This window comes from Manis javanica, chromosome 7, assembly GCF_040802235.1.
Source record: "Manis javanica isolate MJ-LG chromosome 7, MJ_LKY, whole genome shotgun sequence".
NCBI lineage: Eukaryota > Metazoa > Chordata > Mammalia > Pholidota > Manidae > Manis > Manis javanica.
Genome location: NC_133162.1, coordinates 117,585,087 through 117,609,684, shown reverse-complemented (window position 1 = coordinate 117,609,684; position 24,598 = coordinate 117,585,087). Strand labels below are relative to the sequence as shown.

The window sequence follows — 24,598 nt, the reverse complement described above, 5'->3', positions numbered from 1 at the left end:
ACTTGGATATTAGGTATAAGCATTTCAGCCAATAAAAATAAACAAATAGGTCACCTGGCCTATAAATTAACTTCTTGTAAATGGGTGGTCTGTGCCGAACTTTAGATGGCCAACTACCCTTGAGAGCAATGGCAAATCACTTTTTTTTTTTATTTGGAAGAGTAAGGACCACACCCTGACCATAAATACTCCACAGGGTGCTCCTCCATCTTTGAGGGCTTTTCTGATAGCTTACATTTCTTTTCTTTTCGTTCTTTTGGGCTAGAGCAGGATAGGAGAATGTGTAGGGCGGGGTGTAGCAGCATGCTTGAGCATTGCTGTTCCTCAGAAAGTACCCAGGAGAGACAGAAGAACAACTAAGGGATGTGGGACCAAGATTAAATTACTGTTTCTATTATTCTGATACACTAAAGGAACTCCAGGCATTATATTTAATGTTTTAAGTATTTATTGGGCATCATCTACATATGAAGCACTGTGATGGATACCAGGAACCCTGACATAAAGAAAAGACAGTCACCACCTCAGGGAGCTTACTACCTGGGGTAGGAGTTGGGCAGTCAGGTAAACAGATAACTACAACAATGACTGATACTGACTAGGATGGGGCTAAGTATGGAGTGCTACATGAGTAGAAAAAAGAGCTAGTCTAAATCTTTTCTGATCTAAAAAGGATCAGGAAAGGGGAAGGCAGGGTACATGTAAGGATACATAGCAATTAGATAAGCAAAAATGGTTAGTAGGAGACCTGAAACTTTACTTAACCCATGTAAATGATCTTAGTCCCAAAAGATTAATATAGAAGATTTTACATTTCTGCCTGGTAATAACAATTCCAATATTATTTTTTATTGGTATCATTTTTAGCTGGTAAACAAGCATAAAAGTCTCATTTTGTCAGACCTTTTAGCCTTGAGATGTGATAAAATGATGAAGCATTAATGAATATTTTCCACAGGAAGATCTGGATGCCTGCCTGATGCCTGAAATAGAAAATGATGACCTGACATCTAGATAAGCAAATACTGTTTACTAGAAGAAATACTATCAAAGACCGATGAATCACTTCAACAAGAAAGACATATGAGATGTGACCATACTGTAAGACATGAAAGGACACTAAAAGAAGCAAGATATGGATAGGGAATCTTAAGTCTAATAAGTAGCTAAAAAACTTTTGGAAGTATATCCTTTAATGAAGGAGTCCATAGTGATGAAAATAAGATGACTTTTGTGCTAATGTTATTTTAGCCAAATGTATAAGTGGTATTAGTTGACATCCTATCATCTTCTGGGAACTGTGTTGGGCACTTTATACAGACAGATATTAACTCATTTAATCTTGTCACAATCCTGTAAGTAAGTCCTATTTTTTTACATAGTTGAAGAAACTGAAGTAAGAAAAATTAAATAACTTTATCTTCTGGTTTCTTCTCTGATTATTTATATCCTCTTCTCCCACTTTATTTTTTTTCTCCTTAGTATATACATCACTATTGCATAGTACATATTGTTTCTCTGTATCCTATTACTGTCTTCTCTGACAAGAATGTAAGTTCTGTGAGCACATGGATATATTAATCATCATAACAAACAAAATCCCCGAAATTCTTTGCTTTGGGTTCAATAGCTCCTGAAGGCTGGATACATATCAAAACTTTTTTATTTCTCACACAAAGTGCATAACCTTACACATGCTGGAGCCAAAAATATCTGTTGAGTGAAGGATGAGCACAATTAATCAGTAAACATTGACTAAGCCCTTGTCATACTCAGCACTGCACCCATCACTGTAACATAGGGATGTACACAATACCATCAGTGTCCTCAAAGAACTTAACACTCAGGAACAGAAATAGGTAGAAGCATGAGGAATACCAAGGGTACATAATATGAAGTCCTCACATTTCATTACTTCCATCCTTCAATCATCTAACGACACCTAAAAATGCTTATTCAGCATCCTCCCAGGACTCCCTAGTATCCTGCTGCATAAAACTTTCTTGGAAATGCCAGAACCATTCACAACTCCATGTTTTGCTCGTGTTGTTCCCTGGGCATACGAACACTGCTGCTCACTTTCTAAAAGCAACCTTCCATTCTTTAACTAAACTCCAGGGTCAACACCTCTGTGAATCTCCCTCCAGCTTCCTGCTTAGCTTTTTATTCACTCCTCTCTCATGCTACAGTGCTGCTTACATGTATGTAACAACACTTAGCACACTCTGTTTTATATACATGCATTCCTTGTTTCATATACTTCTGTGTTTTTGGTTGTCAAACACATTACCAGGTGTATGGTATGTAAAAAGTATGCTTTGAGTGAAGTTATTAGTTTTTCTTACCTTTAAAAATACTAATGAACTTTTTTTACTCCCCTAAAATATAATCACAAATAGAAGTTTTTTTAATGATGTTAAAACCACTCAGTGCTACACAAGATGGCTAACTGCAGATATGTATTCAACTGAAACTGAATGGAGGCTGAATAGAATTTACTTTCCTTATTTTATTTTCAGCACAATATCTACATTTAGGGACTGTCTATTGTGTCTGGAAGAGTGCCTGGCACACAGAAAATTATTTGTTGAATAAGTAAATGAATGCCTGTATACAAACCATGGCATCAGATGATAAATGGCATGGCATAAACTAAATGTGCTATAGGAACTCAGAGATGAAGTAATGAATATTAGAAAGAACAGTGAACTAAGGGTTAGGAAGTTTGGTATCTACTGTTTTCTAGCCGTATAATTTTGGCAAGACACTTAGCCTGAACTTCAATTTTTTAATTAATAAAATTAAGGAATTGAACTAGATCAGTAATTTTCAATTATTTTAGTTGTAGATCTTTCTTGTCTAATAAAATCTGAATGGAAACTCCATCATATGAAATAGAAAAAGAGATTTGTTGGTAATAATTCATTTCATAAGGACAAATGATAATATTACATATTAAAATCCATCAGAAAGAATAATGGACTATTTTGGTTACTAGGAAGTATGAAATCAAGGGATATAAGTGACAGTTGCAATTTTAAATAATCTTAATCAACAAATCCATTTCTTTACATTGTTTTGCTTTAAAATATTGAGACAATTCTGATTACTACAAGAAAGCTATTGCAAACGGCATCTTTTTTAAAAATAGTGTATTTGGCTTTGGCAATATTAAGATCTATTAAAATGATCTAAATGCTTGAAGAAGTAAAGAAAATCTTGTTTCTAGAACTGAATGATTATAATCATTACTCATGTTTCTGGTCAAGAATATAAAATATGTGCAAGAATTACCCCAAACTTAAATTAAAGAAGAAAACTTTCCTTAATACAATATTATCACATTAATTTGCCATTGTATGACTGACAGGCTGAGGTAAGGATGCGTGACAGGAAGACGCCCCTACGTTGTGTTTGGATTTATTCAATGGAGTATACACACACTGCTGTGGTGCTCTTGCTTGCATAATTTGATTTGGGTATATAACAATGGAGTTAAACTTTTTAAGAGCCCAGCTAAAAACTTGAAAAATTCATACTCATAAGTTCAAATATCTACATGAAAATTGGTGGTGAAGCTTTAGTCAGCAGTCCATGAAAATATAAACTAGCAGCAGTTTGTTTTTGTTTCATAATGTGCTCATGTGTTACAATTTGGTGTAACACATTTGAGTGCATATGAGTGTGCATTTTATTTTTATTACAGTGTTAAAATACTTAATATATTTTTAAAATTTAAATTTGTATCCAACATTTGGAAAACTCTAAAGAACTGTTCTGAACTGTATATTCTCTGGTCTTCCCAATCCTATCATTTCTACATAACCTAGAAAAGCAAGAAAGACTTTATAAAGATGACTTCAATTTTTTCAACTCAGTGTTACATATGCTTCCTGAAATAAGACACCTATGGGACAGGGAAGAGCATGATCAGACAGAAGTGGAAAACTTGTGTTAGGAAGTTTGATGAATATAGCTTTAAGAAACATGTCACTTTTCATGGTATAAAGTAAATCTCTATGCAGGTAAGTTAAAAACAGCTTTAGTATTATAGATTCTTGACATTTCTAACATAAGCATTAGTGGTCTACAGGTATCTTATAAATGCAATTTTCTTCCTGTGTAGTTATTTTCTGATAATGATGTCAGTCAGATGGAGAATAACTTTCAGTGACTGTGCATTTATTTACTTGAAGAACATACTCTGATTTGAAGTACAGAGGAAACTCTCTTAGATGACCACCACTTAAACAAATCACGGAACTAATCAAAACAGTATTTCTATTTGGAAACAGATGAATGTTTACCTCTTCTCTTACCAGTTGAGTTTCATGCTTTCCAATATTAGTTATGTTGTTTCCAAAGCTGCCTTAGCAAATAACACTTGCTGATGTAATTTAGGAATTTGAAAAATATTTTGTAAACTAATGAAATATAAGTGTAAAAAGAGAATGACTGTTTCCATGAAAATTAATTTGAAAGCATAGCTTTTAATACTAGCCTCTTAAAAAAAAGAGGTCAAATAAGATGAGAAAGAGGAGAATCTGGGAGGGAAACCCTAAAAATCTTGAATAATTCTGCATTCAGATAATCTTGGAAGTGTCTTTAAGTTCTTCCTCTCCAAAGTCAAAAAAAATTGATGTTACATTATTGGTGTTAAGATAATGAATACTTCAACAAGTAAACTCATAATTAGAGAAAGGATTTAATCTGAAGACTTTTGACTGAATATATTTATATAACATAAAACAAATATTTATTTTTAAGTATTGTTTATGACTCTTGGCATTAATAATTATCTTTTCAATTAAAGTATGTAACTAGAGGACCAGACTGTGCTGGATAAGAGGTCTTCTCTATTGCTGTTACAAAACTAATTGTGACTATTTATTACTATTGTAATTACTTGTTTGTGACTGAAAGTCTGAATTTCACATTGAAATGATAAACTGTTTGGAATTTAAGGTCTATTTTAATTTGCTTCTCTTATTATTTCAAAAAACATTGATAAATAAGTTATTATATAATAATAAGATGAAAAATATTTAGCAAGAAATAAAAACTGAAAATAGACATACCTAACAATATCCTAAAAATAACTAACACAAAAGATAACAGAGTTACAAAGAAATGAATCCCATTTATAATCATCAAAAAGAATAAAATTTCTAGAAGTAAGTCTAACCAAAGAGGTGAAAGAACTGTACACTGAAAACTACAAGAGATTAATGAAAGAAATTGAAGAAGCCACAAATAAATGCAAAGATACTCCATGCTCATGGACAGAATGAATTAATATCGTTAAGGTGGCCACTGTGCCCAAAGCAATCAATGGACTCAATGCAATCCCTATCAAAACTCCAATGGAATTTTTCACAGATCTAGAACAAATAATGCTAAAATTTGTATGGAATCACAAAAGTCCTCAAATATCCAAAGCAATCACAAGAAATAAGAATAAAGCTGGGGATATCATGCTTCCTGACTTCAAATTATACTACAAAGCTACCATAATCAAAGCAGTATGGTACCGTGCAAGAACAGATACACAGATCAATGGAACAAAATAGAAAGCACAGAAATAAACCCTTGCATATATGGTCAATTAGTATATTACAAAGGAGGAATGAATATATAATGAATATATAATGAGAGAAGCCATTCAATAAATGGCTTTTGGGAAAACTGGGCAACTACATGAAAAATAACAAAACTGGATTACTGCTTTAATGCCATACACAAAAATAAACTCAAAGTGGATTAAAGACCAAAATATAAAACCTGAAACCATAAAACTAGAAGAAAACATAGGCAGTACGCTCCTGAACATCAGCCATTAGTAATTTTTTGGGGGTATGTTCCCCAGGCGGGGGAAACAAAAGCAAAAATAAACGAATGGAACTACATCAAACTAAAAAGCTTTCCTTCAGGAAAGGAAACCATTAATAAAACCAAAAGGCAATCTACTTAATGGGAAAAGATATTTGCAAATGATATATACCATAGGGGCTAATATCCAAAATATATTAAAAAACTCATACTTCTCAACATGAAAAATACAAATAACCTCATTTAAAAAGTGGGCAGAGGACTTGAAGAGACATTTGTCCAAAGAAGACATACAGATGACAACAGTCACATGAAAAGATGTTCAACATCACTAATCATCAGGGAAAAGCAAATCAAAACCACAACGAGATATTACCTCACAAGATTCAGACTGACTAATATCAATAGGACAAGAAATAACAAGCATTGACAAGCTGGTGAGATAACAGATTGTTGTAGCCACTATGGAAAGCAATATGGAAGTTTCTCAAAAAGCTAAAAACAGAAATATCAAGTGACCTAGCAATTCTACCTCTGGGAATTTACCTAAAGAAAACAAAATCACTGATTCAAAAAGATATATACACACTATGTTCATCACAGCATTATTTACAACAGCCAAGATATGGAAATAACCTAATTATCCATTGGTAGATTAATGGATTAAAAAGATGTCCTACATATATGTGAGGGAATATTACTCAGCCATAGAAAAGAACAAAATCTTGCCATTTGCAACAACATGAATGGACCTAGATGGTATTATGCTAAGAGAAAAAACTCAGAAAGACAAATGCTGTATGATTTCACTTAAGTGTGGAATCTATAAAGCAAAACAAAATGATCTAACAAACAAAACAGAAGTAGACTTAAAGACATAGAAAATAGACTGGTGGTTGCCAGAGGGGAGGTGGCTGGGAGGATGGTGAAATAGGTGAAGGGGAAAAAAATTAGTGAGAAGGTTTGATATCTTTCTTTTTGCCAGGACCTGGGCATCTTTCCTGCCCAGGGGAATGGCAGGGAAGTGTCCGGGCCATTCCTTCTCCTTGGATGGAAGGCACCAGCTGGCCAGTCTTCCTGACCAGTCCCCCTTTTATCAGGCAGGATGTATGCACCCAGACAAGATTCCTCTGGGCCTCAGTTTCTCTGTTCATAATATGAGGAGAGAACGTTTGATATCTTGACCTAGGTGATGATCACATGTGTATTCACAAGTCAGAATGTATTGAGCTATACACTAAGATCTGTGTATCAATAAAACATTTTTTTAAAAAGGGTTACAATAAGATACTGAGCAAGCCACAGTCAGCATACATTTCTCAGAAACCAATAAATCAAATAGGTAGGAAATTAATAAGATATATAAGATCAGAGGTACACAAAATGCTGAATCAAGTGGAAAGACAGAGGACTACAGAATGCTTAGGAATTACAGACATAAATTTTTTAAAAGCACACATGAGATTGGAAAAATTAGCATACTATGGTGTTAAGAGCATAAATTCTGCATCCAGACTGCTCAGGTCGACTACTTGCTGTGTGACTTAGGGTAAGTTGTATTTCTGTCCCTTAGTTTCATCTGCAAAATGAAGATGATAATAATATCTACCAACAATGTTGAGCAAATTGAATAAATGAACATTTTAAAGTACTTAGTGCTTGGCCTATAGTAAGCACTACATAAATATTTGGTAAATAACTAAAAATAACTGGCCATAAAGAAAATTTCAATGATTCCAAACCACTGAAATCACACTGAATGTACTATCTGATCAAATTTCCATAAGTCTAAAATGTTGTTAAGAAGATGATACCCTCAAATACCCCTATGCTTGCAGATTTTATAAAGTCACTCATATGTAGGCAGCATTGAAAGTTAATTTAAGGTCAGTGATCATTAATTTATGGCAGAATACAAAATGTAACCTTATTTACCAGAATATGACTTATCAGACAGGACAGTGGTATGGATAGAGATGGACCTCTGGCTTATTGAATTTTGGCATGGAAAAAGCAAAACCATGTTTGCAATTTAATATCAAACTGTTCTAAAATACACACAGATACACACACAAAGAGTAGGGTGAGACAGAATGATAAAGCAAATATGATAAAATGCTTGTTATGGAATTCGACTGAATAGACTCCTTTGCATTATTGGAACTTCTTAGTAAGTTTGAAATTATTCCAAAATAAAATATTTTAAAACACGTAAGAAAAACACAAACAACAATAAAATAGGACCAGGGTTTTGGAAACACGTAAAAGACAGAGGGGCAATTAAGTCTGGACAAAAGACAGAGGGGCAATTGAGTTTGAGATATGGCAATAGGGTTACTGAAGACAGGAAAAACAGAATCTAATTGGAATAAAGGTCTTTATGAAGTTAAAGAACATGGCATAGTAGTGTAAGGGGAGGAGGAAAGGAACTTAAGTATATAAGAGGGAGGAGAAATAGTCTGATCAGAAGGCGTTACAAGTATTGGGGAGACAAAATATAGAACCATGAATATTATAAGCCAAAAGTGATTAAATGCCCAAATAAAAAGAAAGTTCTATATTGTTCAGGAAAGGTTAAATCAGCTATTCCCCTTTTGAATCTGTTCCCTATCTTGCCTAATGTCCCCAGCCTCACATATGGGTTGGAATAATTCAATCTGAAAGTAAAGAAAGTTAATACATATGAAAAAAGAATAAAGGTGAGGGCTATAGAAAGTGGGAAAAATAACTCCAATCCATTTTGCATGAATGGAGAAGGACTGAATTTGGAAGGAGTTAGGTAGAGAAGGGTAAAACCTTCTAGATAAATTGATAGAAATGAGCCCTTTTGCAGATGTTTATATGGAATTGGATTGGTCGGCATATTTAGAAAGACAAATAACTATTTTTTATATAAGGTACAATTAGTAGAAATAAAGACATATAACTATCAGTACTTGAAGTCAAAATGATTATTTACCTAGAAAATCCAAACTAAAAATTAGAACCAATGAGAAAATATAGATGGGTATAAAACCAACTTACAAAAACAAAAAGGAGATAGTTATCCTAAACATATATAAACAATGATGAAGTATATTAAAAAGTTGTAATACTGGTACAAGAACAGGCAAATAGTACTTTAGAAGAGAGTAGCTACATACACATCCATAGACATATAAATTTAGTTCATGGCAGAGGTGATATTTAAAATTAGTAGAAAAGGATAGCGGCAAAAAAAAAAAATGAGTTAGTTCTATAACTCAAATAATTCCCAAAAAAGCATTCCAGATGATTCAATACTTAACTTGAAAATGAAAACAAAATCAAACTAAATATAAATGCACTTAGACAATATAAACATGTTGAGGATTACAGATGGTGGTGTGAGAGGTGAGACAGAGGCTTCCACCTAAAACTGCATATAATATGAAAATATAATTAATACAACTAATCCTGAAAGAGCAACAGGAAAGAGGACTGCGCCAGACTGCATACACCTGGAGAAAAGAGCAGACTTCATGGAATGGGGTAATGTACCAAAGCTGTGGCCCGGCAGGACCCAAGACCTTTGCCCACTCCAGCTCACCAGCAGGAGGAAGAGAAACAGAGCAGGGAGGGAGTGGAGGCCTGGGACTGCTGAATATCTAACTCCAGAGATCTTCTCTGTGAGCACAAACCTACATTTCATGGTGCTTTCACAATACTTTCATGATTAGGGGATTGGAAAGCTAAGACAGGCAAAATACCTGGAGACTGACATTCCAGCCACTTGTGGAAATTAGGGATCCATATCCAGGTGCTTTGGGACAACTGAGAGACTTCCTAACAAAGAAGCCCTTATCAAGAGGGCTGCTAAAGGGGCAAGGATTGCACAGAGCTTACTGCTCAGGAGAAAGGAGAGGTAGAAAAAATTGTCCAGGTGCACACTGCCCACCAGGTTGGGAGCTTTCATGATCTTCAGGTGCTCCAGCTCCCTGGCTGGCTACACAGCTCCAAGGACACCCTCCATGATACATGGTCTACTGTGTCTTCCTCCAGGCCAGTCCCACCTGGCTCGCAAACAGGCAAACACTACCCTGGCATTAGGCCAGTCAGAGAGATCTGTCTACAGCAACTACAAATGCAAAGCATAGAGGCTTATACCTGTGTGCTCGTCCACTGGTTCAGGCAGTGGAGAAAGGCATAGCATCTGGGAAGCAGGAAACAGCTCTTTCCTACCCCCAGGTACCAATACCATACCCCAGTGACCCCTTACATTGCTTCAGGGACTGAGCAGCTCCAGAGAGAAGAGCTTCTGGACACTAGAGGGTGCCATATACAAATAAGAAAAGCCAAAGACACCTGGTTCAAAGTAAAATGATTAATACAGTACCTGAGAAAGATGACATCAACGTCATGAATCTTCCTGAAAGGGAGTTCAAAATAAAAATTATTAACATGCTTATGGAGGTATGGAAAGATATTCAATAACTCAGGAATGAATTCTGGTCAGAGACCCAATCACTGAAGAGCACAATGGAGAGTATTAATATCAGATTAGATACAGTGGAGGAGACAATAAATGAAATACAAACTAGAGAAGAGGAATACAAAGAATCTGAGGTACAGAGAGAAAAAAGGATCTCTAAGAATGAAAGAATATTGAGGGAACTGTGACCAATCCAAATGGAACAATATTCGCATTATAGGGGTACCAGAAGAAGAAGAGAGAGAAAAAGGGATAGAAAGTGTCTTTGAGGAGGTAATTGCTGAAAAGTTCCCAACAGGGGAAGGAGATAGTCTCTCAGGCCATGGAGTTACACAGATCTCCAAACACAGGGACTCAAGGAAGACAAAACCAAGACACATAATAATTAAAATGGCAAAGATCAAGGATAAGGACAGACACTAAAAGCAGCCAGAGACAGAAATAAGATCACATATAAAGGAAAGTCCATCAGGCTCTCATCAGACTTCTCAGCAGAAACCTTACAGGCCAGAAGGGAGTGGCATGATGTATTTAATGCAATGAAGCAGAAGAGTCTCAAACCAAGAATACTTTATTTGGTAAGGTTATCATTTAAATTTGAAGGAGGGATTAAACAATTTCCAGATGAGCAAAAGGTGAGAGATTTTACCTCCCACAAACCATCTCTATACTGCATTTTGGAGTGACTGCTGTAGATAGAAGTGTTCCTAAGGTTTAATAGCTGTTACCAGAGGTAATAAAACCACAGTAAAGAAAGTAGAACAGCTAATTACTAAGCAAATGCAATATTAAATTAACTATCCCCAAAGTCAATCAAGGGATAGACAAAGAGTACAGAATATGATACCTAATATATACAGAATGGAAGAGGAAGAAAAAGGAGGAGGACAAGAAAAGAACCTTTAGATTGTGTTTGTAATAGTATATTGAGTTAAGTTAGACTCTTAGATAGTAAGTAAGTTAACCATGAACCTTTGGTAACCATGAATCTAAAGCCTGCAATGGCAAAAATTACATACCTATCGATAATCACTCTAAATGTAAATGGACTGAATGCACAAATCAAAAGACATAGAGTCAATGAATACATAAAAAAACAGACCCATCTATATGCTGCCTACAAGAGACTCACTTTAAACCCAAAGACATACACAGACTAAAAGGGAAAGGATGGAAAAAGATATTTCATGCAACTAATAGGGAGAAAAAAGCAGGTGTTGCACTACATGTACCAGATAAAATAGACTTCAAAACAAAGAAAGTGACAACAGACAAAGAAGGATATTACAGAATGATAAAGGTGTCAATCCAACAAGAAGATATAACCATTATAAATATCTATGTGCCCAACACAGGAGCAGCTACATATGTGAAACAAATACTAACAGAATTAAAAGGGGAAATAGAATGCAATGCATTCATTCTAGGAGACTTCAACACTCCACTCACTCTGAAAGACAGATCAACCAGACAGAACAACACATTAGAACACATGGACATAACAGACATCTACAGAACTCTATACACAAAAGCAGCAGAATATACATTCTTCTCAAGTGCACATGGAACATTTTCAAGAATAGATCATATACTAGGTCATAAAAAGAGCCTCAATAAATTCAGAAAGATTGAAATTGTACCAACCAGTTTCTCAGACCACAAAGGTATGAAACTAGGAATAAATTATGCAAAGAAAATGAAAGATTCCACAAACACATGGAGGCTTCCCAACATGCTCCAAAATAACCAATGGATCAATGACCAAATAAAAACGGAAATCAAGCCATATATGGAGACAAATGACAGCAGTAATTGAACACGGCAAAATCTGTGGGACGCAGTGAAGGCTGTGCTGAGAGGAAAGTATATTGCAGTACAGGCCTACCTCAGGAAAGAAGAACAATCCCATACAAGCAGTCTGAATTCATAATTAATGAAAGTAGAAAAAGAACAAAGGAGGCCCAAAGTCAGTAGAAGGAGGGACATAATAAAGATTAAAGCAGAAATAAATAAAATTGAGAAGAAGAAAACAATAGAAAGAATCAATGACAGCAAGAGCTGGTTCTGTGAGAAAATAAACAAAATAGATAAACCCTTAGCCAGACTTATCAAGAAAAAAAGAGAGTCTACTCACTTAAACATAATCAGAAATGAGAAAGGAAAAATCACTATGGACATCACAGAAATACAAAGAATTATTAGAGAATACTATGAAAATATATATGCTAACAAACTGGATAACCTAGAAGAAATGGACAACTTTCTAGAAAAATACAACCTTCCAAGGCTGACCCAGAAAGAAACAGAAAATCTGAACAGGCCGATTACCAGCAACGAAATTGAATTGGTGATCAAAAGCCTACCTAAGAACAAAATTCCTGCACCAGATGGTTCACCGCTGAATTTTATCAAACATTTAGTGAAGACCTAATACCTATTCTCCTTAAAGTTTTCCAAAAAGTAGAAGAAAAGGGAATACTTCCAAACTCATTCTATGAGGCCAGCATCACTCTAATACCAAAACCAGGGAAAGACACCACAAAAAAAGAGAATTACAGACCAATATCCCTGACGAACATAGATGCAAAAATACTCAACAAAATATTAGCAAACTGAATTCAAAAATACATCAAAAAGATCATCCATCATGATCAAGTAGGATTTATTCTAGGGATGCAAGGATGTTACAACATTCGAAAATCCATCAACATCACCATCCACAACAACAAAAAGGACAAAAACCACATGATGATCTCCATAGATGCCGAAAAAGCATTTGACAAAATTCAACATCCATTCATGATAAAAACTCTCAACAAAATGGGTATAGAGGGCAAGTATCTCAACATAATAAAGGCCATATATGACAAACCCACAGCCAACATTATACTTAACACTGAGAAGCTGAAAGCTTTTCATCTAAGATTGGGAACAAGACAAATATGCCCACTCTCCCACTTCTATTCAACAAAGTACTGGAGGACCTAGCCATGGCAATCAGACAACACAGAGAAATAAAAGGCATCCAGATTGGCAAGGAGGTAGTTAAACTGCCACTGTTTTCAGATGACATGATATTGTAGATAAAAATCCCTAAAGAATCCACTCCAAAACTACTAGATCTAATATCTGAATTAAGCAAAGTTGCAGGATACAAAATTAATATACAGAAATCTGTGGCATTCTTATACACTAACAATGAACTAGAAGAAGGAAAAATCAGGAAAACAATTCCATTCACAGTTGCATCAAAAAAATACCGAGAAATAAACCTAACTAAGGAAGTGAAAGACCTAGATTCTGAAAACTACAAGACACTCATGAGAGACATTAAAGAAGATACCAATAAATGGAAACACATCCCATGCTCATGGATAGGAAGAATTAATATTATCAAAATGGCCATGCTGCCTAATGCAATTCCTATCAAAATACTAACAGCATTCTTCAACGAACTAAAGCAAATGGTTCTAAAATTCATATGGAACCACAAAAGACCCTGAATAGCCAAAGCAATCCTGAGAAGGAAGAATAAAGATGGGGGGATTATGCTCCCCAACTTCAAGCTCTACTACAAAGCCACAGTAATCAAGACAATTTGGTACTGGCACAAGAACAGACCCATAGACCAATGGGACAGACTAGAGAGCCCAGATATAATCCCAAGCATATATGGTCAATTAATATATGATTATGGAGCCATGGACATACAATGGGGAAATGACAGACTCTTCAACAACTGGTGTTGGCAAAACTGGACAGCTACATGCAAGAGAATGAATTGAATTACTGTTTAACCCTATACACAAATGTAAACTTGAAATGGATCAAACACCTGAATGTAAGTGATGAAACCATAAAACTCTTATAAGACAACACAGGCAAAAATCTCCTGAATATAACCATGAGAAACTTCTTCCTGAATGCATCTCCTTGAGCAAGGTAAACAAAAGCAAAAATGAACAAATAAGACTACATCAAACTAAAAAGTTTCTGTACTGCAAAGGACACCATCAACAGAACAAAAAGGCATCCTATGGTATGGGAGAATATATTTGTAAGTGACATATCCAACAAGGGGTTAACATCCAAAATATATAAAGAACTTACATGCCTCACCAGGCAAAAAGAAAATAACCTGATTAACAAATGGGCAGAGGATATGAAGAGACAGTTCTCCAAAGAAGAAATTCAGATGGCCAACAGACACATGAAAATATGTTCCACATCATCAGGGAAATGCAAATTAAAACCACAATGAGATATCACCTCACACCAGTAAGGATGGCCACCATCCAAAAGACAAACAACAACAAATGTTGGCGAGGATGTGGAGAAAGGGGAACCCTCCTACACTGCTGGTGGGAATGTAAGCTAGTTCAACCATTGTGGAAAGCAATATGGAGGTTCCTCAAAAAACCAGAAATAACACTATTTGACCCTGGAATCCCACTCCTTGGAATTTACCCAAAGAATACAACTTCTCAGATTCAAAAAGACATATGTACCCCTATGTTTATTGCAGCACTTTTTACAATAGCCAAGATATGGAAGCAACCAAAGTGTCCATCAGTAGATGAATGGATAAAGAAGATGTGGTACATATATACAATGGAATACTATTCAGCCATAAGAAAAAACAAATCCTACCATTTGCAACAACATGGATGGAGCTGAAGGACATTATGCTCAGTGAAATAAGCCAGGTGGAGAAAGACAGGTGCCAAATGATTTCCCTCATTTGTGGAATATAACAATGAAGCAAAACTGAAGGAACAAAATAGCAGCAGACTCAGAGACTCCAAGAACTAGTGGTTACCAGGGGGGAGGGTTGTGGGAGGGTGGGTGGGGATGGAGGGAGAAGGGGACTGAGGGGTATTATGTTTAGTACACATGGTGTGGGGGATCACGGGGAGAACAGTGTAGCACAGAGAAGGCAAACAGTGGATCTGTGGCGTCTTGCTGCACTGATAGACAGTGACTGCATTGGGGTATGGGTGGTGACTTGATAATATGGGTAAATGTGGTAACCACATTGTTTTTTCATGTGAAACCTTCATAACAGTGTATATCAATAACATCTATATAAAAATATACAAATATGTTGACTTGTGCCATATTTATGAAGGCCTTCTAAAGGAGGTACAAAAAGAAAATGCCAGAATGCAAAAAAGTGCTAAATTTGCCTACTTCAAAATTTAAGACATCTGTTCAGCAAAAGAATCACCAAAATACTTAAAAGACAATTGATAGCCCAGGTAAAATACTTGTAACGTATAAAACAGTCAAAGCATTGCTATCTGGAGTGTCTAAAGAATTTCTAAAAATCAATAGGAAAAAGATAAAAGGCTCAAAAGAAAAAACGGACAGTAAATATGTACAGGCGGAGAAGGGGAAAAGCAAAATGCCAGTGAACATAAGAAAAGATGCTCAATCTTAACAAAATAAAGCAATAGGACCACTTTTCATTTATAAGATGTATGAACATTTAAAAGCTACTGTTAATAACATGTTTCATCAACAGTATGAGAAAACAGTGTCCTAAGTTACTGGTAGAAGGACAAGCTGTTACCTCCTTTTACTGATATATCAGTATCAGAATGAATTTAAAATGTGCATATTCTTTGCAACAGCAGTTTCTCTTCTTCACCATTTCTGGAGAAATAATCAACTATGTGTATGAAGAATTATATAATATAAATATAAAATAACATTCATAGTAGCATTGATTATTAGAATGAAAAATACAAAAATCCTATTAATTTGGGAATGGGTAAATAAATAATAAAACATAATATGGAAGACAATACAAAACTTAAAAGAGATAGTTCTACAGTGATATGGAAAGATTTCCAAGACATTCTGTCAAGTGAAGAAAAATGAGTTGAAGAACATGTTCTAAACGTAAAAATATGTAAGTAACATTTAACTATACTTGAGGTTCCAGTACTTTTAGTATCTGTAGATGGTGAAACTGGATTACTTTTTGCATACGATACCATGAATTTCCAATCTTTTCTTCCTTGGGTGGCCTTAGGAAAAGTAGTATTTGTATCTGAATCTTCAGAGACTAAAATTACATGTTAATTCAAATAACATGTACTGAGTACCCACTGTACATATCTAGGTGCTCAAAAACAAATAATAGACGGTATGTTCCCTCAAAATCTGTGGAATAATCTTTGGAAACCATTTGGGAGCTTCATCTAAGTGGCATGAAGCAATCAAGTATTTAGAAAGGACAAAATGATGGTTTTTTTGGGCAGTCTACACAAACTGAAGTTCTACTTTCAAGAAGTGACTTAGGCCTGAATTTTTATACATAACATATAGGTCTATGAAGTCAAATTACTTAAATTAAATACTGTTTTTCTATGTTCATTAATATAGACTTTAATATTTTATAGGAAAAAGCATAGAACACTAAATTTGTCTTTATAAGGGCATTTGATTTTGTTTTATGTTATTGGGTAAATGTCCTTGGAATTCTTCAGTTTATAATTCAAAGCTTTACCATGATAACTTAAAATGCTTTAAAAAAGTTTTTTGTATGAAGAATGAAAGCCTGACAGTGATCTTAATTGAGGCAAACCTTGTTTTATAGTGCTTAAGTTTATTGAGCTTCACAGATACTGCATTCTTTACAAATTGTAGGTTTGAGGCAATCCTACATTGAGCAAGTCTATTGGTACCATTTTCCAACAGCATTTCCTCACTTCGTGTCTCTGTGTCACATGTGGTTATTCTCCTAATATTTTAAACTTTTTCATTATTATTATATTTGCTATGGTGATCTGTGATCAGTGATCTTTGATGTTATTATAATTCTTTTGGGGTCCCGTGAACTGTGCTCATATAAGGTGGAGAGCTTAAACAAAAAATGTTTGTGTTCTGTACCCACCATCTGTCCCTTTGTCTTTCTCCCTCTTCATGGTTCTCCCTATTCCCTGAGACATAATACTGAAACTAGGCCAATTAATAACCTAAGTATTCAAGTGAAAGGAAGAGTATTCAAGTGAAAGGAAGAGTCTCATGTCTCTCACTTTATTTCGAAAGTTAGAAATGATGAAGCTTAGTGAGGAAGGTATGTTGAAAGCCGAGACAGACTGAAAGCCAGGCCTCATGTAGCAAAGTTAGCCAAGTTTTGAATGCAAAGGAAAAGTCCATGAAGGAAATTAAAAGTGCTCCTCCAGCGAACACATGGATGGTAAGAAAGCCAAACTGCCTATTGCTGATAGGGAGGAGGTTTTAGTGATCTAGATAGATCAAAACAGCCCCATTATTCCCTTCAGCCAAAACCTAATTCATAGCAAGGCCCTAACTCTCTTCAATTTTATGAAGGCTAAGAGCATTGAGGAAGCTGCAGAAGAAAAGTTGGAATATAGCAAGCATTGGTTCATGAGGTTAAGGAAAGAAGCTGTCTCCACGACACAAGTGCAAGGTGAAGCAGCAAGTGCTAATGCAGAAGCTGCAGCAAGTTATCCAGGAGATATAGCTCAGATAATTAATGAAGGTGGCTACATTGAACATAGCAGGTAGACGAAACAGCCTTCTATTGAAGAAGATGCCACCTAGAACTTCCACAGTTAGAGAGAAGTCAATGCCTGGATTCAAAGCTTCAAGGACATGCTGACTATCCTGTTAGGAGCTAATACAGCTGTTGACTTTAAGTTGAAGCCAGTGATCATTGACCTTTCTGAAATCCTAGGACCCTTAACAATTATGTTAAATTTACTCTGCCTGTGTGCTATAAATGGAACAATAAAGGGTGATGACAGCCCATCTGTTTACAGTATTGGTTTACTGAATATCCTAAGCCACTGTTAAGAAGTATTGCTCAGAAAAGATTCCATTAAAAACAGTACTGCTCATTGATAATGCACCTGGTCACCCAAGAGCTCTGATGGAGATGTACAATGAGATCAACATTGTTTCCATGCCGGTCAACACAACATCCATTCTGCAGCCCACGGATCAAGGAGTAATTTCAACTTTCCAGTCTTAATATTGAAGAAATGCATTTCATAAGGCTATTGCTGCCATAGATAGTGATTCCTCTGATTGATCTGGGCAAGACAAAATTGAAAACTTCCTGTAAAGGACTCATGAGATGCCATTAAGAACATTCATGATTTACGGTAAAGGTAAAAATACCAACATTCATAGGAATTTGGAAGAAGTTGACTCCAACCCTCATGGATAACTTGGAGGGGTTCAAGACTTCAGTAGAGGAAATAACTGTAGACATGGTGGAAATAACAAGAGAACTAGAATTAGAAATGGAGCCTGAATATATGGCAGAATTGCTGTAATTTCATGTAAAACCTGAATGGATGAGGAGTTTTTTCTATTGGATGAGCAAAGAAAGTGTTTTCCTGAGATGGCATCTATTCCTGTTGAAGATGCTGTGAAGATCGTTGGAATGGCTATAAAGGATTTAGAATACTACATAAACTTAGTTGATATAGCAGAGACAGGGTTTGAAAAGATTGATTCCAATTTTGAAAAAAGTTCTATTATGGTTTTATGCTGTCAAACAGCATCACATGCAATAAAGAAATCGTTCATGAAGTGAAGATGTGGCAAATTTCATTGTTGTTTTATTTTAAGAAATTCCACAGCCATGCCAACCCTCGCCACTATCTGAATCAGCAGCTATCAACACTGAGGTAACACCCTACCCTCCAGCAAAAAGATTAAAACTCACTGAAAGCTCAGATGATGGTTACAATTTTTTACCAATACCTTTTTAAATTAAGGGATATACACATTGCTTTTTTTTTTAGACATAATGCAGCAAACAATTAATAGGCTACAGTGTAGTGTAAACATAACTTTTACATGCACTGGGAAACCAAAAAATTCAGTTGACTTGCTTTACTGTGGTATTTGCTTTATTGTGGTATTTGCTTTATTGTGGTGTTCTGGAACCAAATCTGCAGTAACTCTGAGGTGTGTCTTGTCTGTACTAACATGTGATGCATTGACCTCAAGGTGTTATTTTGGGTTTCAAGAATATATGGCTTGGCAGAAACTCTTGGGAATCTGGAACTACTTGAAAGTTAAAACACCAAAGTTGGTTTAGGAGGCTTTAGGAACATTATGAGATGAGATGATGCAAGCACTTTTATCTTTGGGCAAATCAATCTAATGTTAGTGAAAAATTCCCACAGCAACCTGATACAGAAGCAAAGATGCAGAATAAAAAGATGAAGCTTTTTTTGTTCTTACTATAGGTACCATTTGAAGACTTTACCCTTTATTGCAGCTTTTTTTGTTTTTAAACTTCAATTGGGATATGTTTTAATATTTTTATTTTTATAGTTTTTCAAGATGGATAGTGCTGACTCAGATTAACCAATCAGCGAATAAACTTGTCTCCACTGACCTACAGAGTCAAAGTACCTGAAATAGGTTATATAACTTTCAGGAAAATATATTAATTCTAGCTTATAGCTGAGCACTTTTACTAGCTGTTGATTCATCATTTTGGTCAGAAAGATATCCAAATTATGATCAGAAAACATGCTGAAATAAATTATCTGTTAAATACAGCAGGTAATCACAAAATATACATATGAATTTTTACACTAAAAGGACAAATAAAATGAATTTACCAAATTCAAAAGAAAATAACCCTGAAAACCTCAAGGAAACTTCAAATTTAAACTACTATATTAGTTCTTACAATTTCAAACAATTAACAAATAAATTCAAAGATTACACTGCAATGTGATAATTCTAATGTTTTGAGCTTGAACACTTCAATAGACCACTGCAGTGATAATCTGTATATTTTAAGCATGAATACTTCAACAGAAAATATCATTAAAAAAAAAAGCCAGGATATTGTGATACAAGTGCTGTATTATGTATTTAACTGTATTATGTGACTAATGCTGAATGATAAAGAGATAAAATCCTATACTATTTCATATTTTCAACCGTAGTTTTGTATCAGACATACAATATCTATGTCTGACCAATACTATATAAATTTTATTTTTTCTAAGAAAGTTCCTGGTAGCCTTAATCTATTTCATATTTATAAATAGGAGAATATTTATATATTTATGTATGTGTATATAAATATTAATACAACTATATCCATATACATTTTATATGTGTATGAAATATCAGAGCCACTGGGAAATTTCATAAGTTTTCATTAATCTTATAAAATACAAACAGACTTGTCATAAACAATTAAAAATGCACTTATATTTAGCGAACATGCATGTTGTGAGATGATAATGTTGATATCAATCTTTTTCACTTGTTTGGCAATACATGTAACTGGGTCACACTGAATCAGTAATTTGGATAATGAGAATTTTACAATACCTCTATGTCCTTTTTCCCCTCACTGGGATCTTTAGTACTTCAGTATTAAAGAAAATATTTGTCAAAAAGTCAGTTTTATTCTAAGTTTATGACCTGCTTACTAATGTCCATTTATTAAAAATATATGAACTAGATATAAACACAAATGAAATTTAAATCCTTCATTAGCACCTACTATGTATCAGACGTAGTTCTAGGTTCTAAGGATAATGCAATTGGGAAGCTTACATTGCAGTGGTGGACAGATGAAAAAGTGACAAATACATAAAATAACTGCAGGTCATGTTAAGTGCTATGAACAAAAGAAATAAAGGTCTAAAAAAAACAAGGGTAAAGAGTAGGAAAAATCTTTACAGTGATGGGGGTGGGGGTTCATCTCTGAGAAAATGATAAATGACACCTGAAAGAATGAGAAAGAAATTGGCCACTAGGGAGAATTAGGGGAAATTTTTTTTTTCAAAGTTAAGACCATATGCAAAATTCTCAGAGCTGGAGAAGAGCTGGGTATGTTCTAGAAACTGAAGCAAGATTGATGTTGCTGGAATGTAATGAGGAAGGGGGAGTGGCATGAGATGAGGCTGCAGAAATAGGCAGGGAGGTAATCACGTAGGGCTTATTACTCGTAATCATGTTTTGAATTTTATTCTAATTGCAATGTGAACTCATTAGAAGAGTATAAGCAGAGGAGTGAGAAGACCTTAACTGAACTTCAGGAAGGTATGTCTTTTTTTCTGTGTTAAGAATGGATTGGGAGAAGCAACCTGCTAAGCATCTTTGGGATAAAAGCTGACAATCTGACAAAATTTTGAATGTCTGTTCACAACTGTCCTTTAAAACTACTTTCTATTTAACTCTGACTAATAATAATAGGCAAAATTGGGATAATTGGAGAAATGGGTCATGTTATCATGGAGATTTGTAATAGCCCAGGAAGTACACATTGGGAGTGGTTACACAGGTATTTTAGACTTTGGAAAAGCATATTTCAAAATATTCACAGACAGATAAAATGCAAAAAGGGTCTTGAAGCTATTTAAAAATAAAGAAAAGGACACTCTGACCATCACCATGCAACCACCCTAAGGCCAAAGATGAAGAAACTGGAGACATATCTGTAGAGGATCAAGGAGTTGTACAGGGAGCTTCTTAGGAAGCTTAGGTAAAAACAGGCCATGTTTAAAAAGTAAAAGGCACATAAATCTAAGATGTAATCCTCAAGACCTTATGTGGTTTGACTTCTGAATACTTGCTTGACTGCATTTTGTACTACTCTCTTCTTTGTAAATGACTCTCCAGCTGTGTCTTTTTTTATATTCTTTAAACATGTCATACTTTTTGACTTGGGTTTTTTCTGTTGCTGTTCCCTCTTCTAAAACTTTTTTAATATTTGAGCTCAAATATCATGTCAAAATGCCATCGCATATATTCCTTGCTAAAATAATCTGCTTACATGTTTATTGCCTTTCTCTCATTACTACAGTATAAACAATAGAGCAAGGACTTCATCTATCCTTTTTATGGCATTATCATTAGTGCTTAGTATAGCACCTGATACATTATAGGCTTTCAATAAATATCTATTGAGTGGAAAGAAGGAAAAAAGGTAAGAGAGAAAAAAAAGGGATGGAGAAATGATAAGGAATATGAAAAAAAAGTCAAAAAGTTTATTAATTCCAGAATAAATTAGGCTTTAGAAAAATCCTAAAGATATAAGAGGAACTTTTAAAGTTATGACTGGAATAATAAGAATAAAGAAAAGACTTTTATTTGGATTAATACTGTAATAATAAAATGAAATTAAAAGATAATTAAATTTCAATTTTGTTTCTATTTTCTTGATCAAAGATAATAAACCTTATATCAAAATGAAGAAAAGCATGTGAGTAAGAGTAAATCAAAGAGGGCCTTGACTTCCAGTCAAGATGTAATAACAAGGGATCAGATTTTTCCTTTTCTTGAAACAATAAAAAACTGGAAAAATATATGAAACAATGGTTTTTAAGACACTGGACACTAGGCAATCATGGAACAGTGATCCCTCAGAAACAGGAAACAAAGGGAATGAGTCCTAGAACTGCCCTGGCTTATTGCCTTGAGTGGGTTTTCATAGTGTGTGCAGAGAGGGTGAACCCAACTGGAGCTCAGAGAACTCTGTAAGTTGAGAAGACATAACTGAGAGTTAGGGGGAAGCAAGGTATCATTAGTTTGCAGGACAGAATGCTGGAGAAGAGAAAGCTGCAGAAAAAGAAATGCAGAGACCCACAGAAGGTTCCTGTTGAGTGTCCATCAGAGTACTGATCATTGCATGAGTTATGAGGAAGGTAACGGAGGCTGAGGAAAGAGCTCCCTGAAAGGACAGAGCAAATGACATTTGGCATTCACACTGGGCTGGGACCTAGAATACTTTGTAACTCATGAGGTTTAGGGTGTACTCAGAAGTGTCTTGCTCAGTATTGGGAAATATGGACTTTCCTAAAGTGAGGGAAATATGGATCCCCCACCACCCGCCAAACAAATAGGCAGAATATCAGTGATCTGGGGAAGATTCAAGTGACCTACTATATGTGTAACTGGGATCCCTGAAGGACGGAAGAGATCCGGGACAAAAAAATTTGAAGAAACAGTGGCTTAAAATTTCCCAGATTTGATGAAAACTATACACCCATGGATCCTCAAAGCAAAATAAATTCCAAGCATAAAAAACATGAAGACACTCGGGAGCCAAAATGGCAGCGTGAGTAGAGCAGTGGAAATCTCCTCCCAAAACCACATATATTTTTGAAAATACAACAAATACAACTATTCCTAAAAGAGAGACCAGAAAACACAGGACAACAGCCAGACTACATCTACACCTGCAAGAACCCAGCGCCTCACGAAGGGGGTAAGATACAAGCCCCAGCCCGGCGGGACCTGAGGCCCCTCACCACAGCTCGGGGCGGGAGGAGAGGAGTCGGAGTGGGCAGGGAGAGGGAGCCCAGGACTGCTAAATACCCAGCCCCAGCCATCTGCACCAGGGCGCAGACACAGGGCATGTGTGGGGTGCTGGAAACTACGGAAACAGGACAGTAAGACCTGTGAGGGGGTCCCGGCAGCCGGTGCCCCTGGGACAAAGAAAAGCGAGTGCTTTTTGAAAGTCTTAAAGGGACAGGGACCCCTAGCTGGACAGGAGCATCCAGGGACACTCAGCCCAGCAGCTGGGAATCTTGGGGAACTCTGGACACTCTAACCCCCTGGGCAACAGGGAGCACGGAAGCCCCTCACAAAGATAAAAAGCCTCCCAGCCGTTTCACCTCCAACACAGCTCTGCCATATCGGAGCAGCAGCCTGAGGCAGGCCACGCCCACAGCAAAAGTGGAGCTAAACTCCATAGCAGCTGGCAAGGATCAGAAGTCCTGTCTGCGTGCAGCTTAGCAGCACAAGCCGCTAGAGGTCACTGTTCTCCCAGGAGAAGAAGGCCATAAACCAACAAGAAGGGACGTTCTCCCAGCCATCACTTGTGCCAGCTCCGCAAACTATCTCTATCGCCATGAAAAGGCAGAAAAATTTGATACAGACCAAAATTACAACCCCTGAGAAGGAGATAGACCTAACCAGTCTTCCTGAAAGAGAATTCAAGATAAAAATCATAAACATGCTGATGGAGATGCAGAGAAATATACAAGAGCTAAGGGATGAAGTCCAGAGGGAGATCACAGGTGTCCGGAGGGAGATTAAAGAACTGAAACAATCTCTGTAAGGATTTATAAGCAGAATGGATAAGATGCAAGAGGCCATTGATGGAATAGAAACCAGAGAACAGGAACGCAGAGAAGCTGATGTAGAGAGAGATAAAAGGATCTCCAGGAATGAAACAATATTAAGAGAACTGTGTGACCAATCCAAAAGGAACAATATCCGCATTATAGGTGTACCAGAATAAGAAGAGAAAAAGGGATAGAAAGTGTCTTTGAAGAAATAATTGCTGAGAACTTC

The 24,598-nt window shown here is 35.8% G+C and overlaps 1 protein-coding gene and 1 long non-coding RNA gene across 14 annotated transcripts in view; one reads left to right on the top strand and one right to left on the bottom strand.

The window, feature by feature from the left end:
- Positions 1-2,945, top strand: part of LOC140850485 (uncharacterized) — a 45,186-nt gene extending 42,241 nt beyond the window's left edge. The window contains exon 3 of the long non-coding RNA XR_012133389.1: positions 959-2,945. This is a non-coding gene — a long non-coding RNA (uncharacterized lncRNA). The remainder of the gene's footprint in view (positions 1-958) is intronic.
- The window catches only part of MBD5 (methyl-CpG binding domain protein 5), a 437,517-nt gene that overhangs the window by 70,043 nt on the left and 342,876 nt on the right, over positions 1-24,598 (bottom strand). The window lies entirely within an intron of this gene.